Raw genomic sequence first — 4219 nt, forward strand, 5'->3', positions numbered from 1 at the left:
CAGATTCCTTCGGGTTAATTTTGTATCCTGCTACATTGCCAAATTCATGTATTAAGTCTAGTACCTTTTTGATGGAGTCTCTAGGGTTTCGTATGTATAATATCATGTCATCTGCAAATAAGGACAGTTTTACTTCCTCTTTTCCAATTTGGATGCCTTTTATTTCTTCTTCTTGCCTAATTGCAATGGCTAACACTTCCAGTACTATGTTGAACAGGAGTGGTGAGAGGGGGCACCCCTTTCATATGCTTCTTGGCCTTCCTTATGTCCTCTTTCAAAAAGTATCTATTTAGGTTCTTTGCCCATTTTTTGATTGGGTTGTTCATCTTCCTTCTGTTAAGTTGTATTGTCCTCTTTCAAAAAGTATCTATTTAGGTTCTTTGCCCATTTTTTGATTGGGTTGTTCATCTTCCTTCTGTTAAGTTGTATGAGTTCCCTGTCCATACTAACTCCTTCTGTAGCATACTCTTTGCAAATCAGCAGAGGCTTCTTTTTAAAAAGTAAATTATACTATGCCCCCTTTGTGCTCACAACCTGCCGTAGCTTACTATTTCCCTCAAAGTGCTAACCATGGTCTTAAAGATCCTACATGACCTGTCACCTGCTCTGCTCTTTTCACTCTCTGAGTAGCCCTACACAATGTACATTAGCCTTCCTACTTGACTAGACCAAGCACACACTGCTTCATGCCACTTGGAAATCCTTCTTTCTGAATTACTCTTCTCTTGGATACCCACCATGGCACCTCATTTCATTCAGGTATCTGATCAAGCAATCTTATCAAAAAGACTTTATTTAAAATAGCATGCCAATTACTCTCCCCATCCATGCTTTAATTTTATTCTTAGCATATTATCAACTGATATAAATTTACTCATGTTGTTTTATTATCAATCTCATCTTACTAGCATTGCATCTCCAAGAGAATAATGGCTTTGTTTTGGCTCATTCCTGTATTGCTAGCACAGAATACAGTGCGTGGAACATAGAACACAATCAATGAATATCTGAAATATTCACACACTCAACAAATATTTATTGTCTCAGAAATGTGCTAGACATTATCTTCTGATAGATCTAAATCTCGTGAAAAAAAGATTGATCTTGTAGTTGTAAGAGCGCTGAGTAATAAAATCAAGATTTGCACAGTAGTATGGGACCAGGCAACAAGAGGGGATGGCCTACATTGGTCAATCTAGATCTTCTCAGCTATCCCATTGTATGACTCAGATAGGCATGAAGGAAGATGTCAAAGCAAGAGAATCCCAGGAGATGGAATAGCAGGTGCAAAAGCTATAAACAAGCAAAACTATTCGGAAACTTAGATAATTTTTAAGTGGAACAATGAAGCACGTTAAGCAAAAGGAGAGTAGTGGGAAATAAAGCTAGAAAGGACTTGCTCCATGCATTCATCCTTTTTCCTAAACACATTCAACAATGTGAATGCTCTTAATGCCACTGCACTATACACTAAAAAATTGCTAAAATGGTAAATTTTAGGTTATGTTTATTTTACCACAATAAAAATTAAAACTATAAGAAAAAGACAAAACACAATAAAGTGCTTGAAATCTTTTTTTTAGAAAACAGCTTTTAGTTTTTATTAGAAGTGGGAGTAAGAAGCTGTGGAGTTAAGTGTGACTCATAGATTTCTAGTTTAAAAAGTTAGATGAAACTGTTGAGATAATTTATAAGTGGAAACATCAAGTAAGCAGTCAAATATGGAAATCTGGCCCTAACCGGTTTGGCTCAGTGGATAGAGCATCGGCCTGTGGACTCAAGGGTCCCGGGTTCAATTCTGGTCAAGGGTATGTACCTTGGTTGCAGCACATCCCCAGTAGGGAGTGTGCAGGAAGCAGCTGTTCAATGATTCTCTCTCATTGATGTTTCTAACTCTCTATCCCTCTCCCCTCCTATCTGTAAAAAATCAATAAAATATATATATATTTTAAAATATATGGAAATCTGAAGCCCAGTAAAGGGATCTGACCTAAAAATAACAATGTGGGAGTTGTTGGCATGGAGATGATAATGGCAGCCTTTGGAATTAATGGGGTTGCTGTAGAAGAGTGTGTAAGAATAAGAAAAGCGGTTTCACAGAGAACCTAACAGGAGAGTAAAGAAGGAGAAGAAATAGAAACAAAAATGACACAACGTAAGTAGAGCTTTTAAAGGAAGGAGAAATAGGGTTAAATGATGCTTATAGGACATACAATATCTAAGAAGTATGTTTTTTGGTGACAGAAAACATTGGTGATTTTAATGAAAACACTCTGAGTGGGAGACTAAGGGTCTAAAATAGAAGGAGTTGGAAAGTGAGTGGGAAGTGGGGGGAAATGAAGAAAACGCGTTTTAAAATACTCCTTAAGCAGTTGTTATGAAAGGAAGTCAAGGGGGCACATTTTTTTTAGAATGGGAGAAATTTAAGCATGTGTAAACTTCATAAGCAGGTACATGTGGAAAGACAGATTCAGACAAAAAGAGCGTGCTGCGGACGGATACGACCTGTGAAAAGAAAACCAGGCCCCGGTTACAGCTGATCTCAGAAGGTGGGCCCCTCTCTTCACTGTACCAAGAGGGAAGGATGTTTTCTTAGCTCTGGGGACTAAGACCAAGAGTGTTGTTTGTTTTTCACAAACCCGTGGTTATTTTTATAACACAATTGGCATCTTCTGTGAGAAAAATATTCTGTGATACCCAAAATTAATGTTTTAAATACTTAGGTCCTGGATGGAGCTGCTCAGTGGTTAGAGCGTCAGCCCATGCACCAAAGGGTCATGGTTACAATTCCCAGTCAAGTCAAGGGCACATACATGGGTTGCAGGTGCAATCCAGGACCCCCGTTGGGGCACATGCAGGATGCAAACAATCAATGTGTCACATCAATGTTTCTTTTCCTCCCTCTCTTTCTCCCTCCCTTCTTTTATCCTAGTGTGAGGATTTAAAAATCATAAATAAATAAATAAATAAATCTTAGAATTTTATTAAAATATTTTACTTGGATATTATCAAGGTGGCTTCTGTTGAACTCACCTTCCCGGGTGTCTGCTCTATTATTTCCAGACATATAGGGCAGTTATTGTTCTCTGAACAGGCTGTTTACCTTCAGTCCCTGTGTCTGTTTCCTTTGGCAAACCAAATCCTCATTTCCTTTGTGCTAAGCTGAGAGTTTGTTGTTAGGGATGCAGAAAGGAAGAAAATACAATTTTGTGGATATTTTATAAGAGAAACATAAATAGATTGTTATAACCCAGCATGTAAAATGCTGGAATTAGGAAAGTGTTTTCACTATAACTGAATAATTGATAGCTGTGGCATGAGCTCTACATTTATACATACTTTCATTAATTCAATAAAAGATCCTAAAGGTTTTTTTGTCATAATTCCATTTTTGGTGTTTTGAATTTTTAATCATTCCTAGGTAAAGACTATTAGGAAGATGAAATTTTTGCTAAGAAAGCAATTAGAATGCTCAAAATCATTCACCTTTACCAAAGACTATACTTTTGATTTTAATCCCAAGTACATGGCTCCTATCTACATTGTGCTACTCACCTGCTTCACTAAAATAACATTATATTTTAAAGGCTAACAATAGCCGTAACCGGTTTGGGTCAGTGGATAGAGCCTCAGCCTGAACCCTCATGTTATTAAGAAACTGAGTCCTGAAGTACAGACTATGTTTCATTAATCTTTGCAACCTCTTTACCCCAAGAATTGTTATGTACTTCCAAATAATTCAAAAATAATTATTGAACCACTGAATAATTGATAGCAGTGGCATGGGCTCGACATTTATGCATACTCTCATTAATGCAATAAAAGATCCTAAAGTTTTTTTTGTCACAATTCCATTTTTGGTTTTTTAAATTTTCAGTCATTCCTAGGTAAAGACTATTAGGAAGATGAAATTTTTGCTAAGAAAGCAAGTAGAATACTCAAAATCACTCACCTTAACCAAAGACTATACTTTTGATTTTAGTCCCAAATACATGGCTCCTATCTACATTGTGCTACTCGCCTGCTTCACTAAAATAACATTAAATTTTAAAGGCTAACAATAGAGATCAGAGTATTTTTAAATACTAATAATCATGTTGCATGATTAATTTTGAATACTAATGTCCTGTGGTTGGGTGCTGATGCATGCAGTTTATAATTCCAGAAATAGCTTGATATAGACTTTATTTTTTGAGTTCTCTTGTGAGGTCATCTGCAG

The sequence above is a fragment of the Myotis davidii genome, unplaced genomic scaffold (genome assembly GCF_000327345.1).
Source record: "Myotis davidii unplaced genomic scaffold, ASM32734v1 scaffold506, whole genome shotgun sequence".
Classification (NCBI taxonomy): domain Eukaryota; kingdom Metazoa; phylum Chordata; class Mammalia; order Chiroptera; family Vespertilionidae; genus Myotis; species Myotis davidii.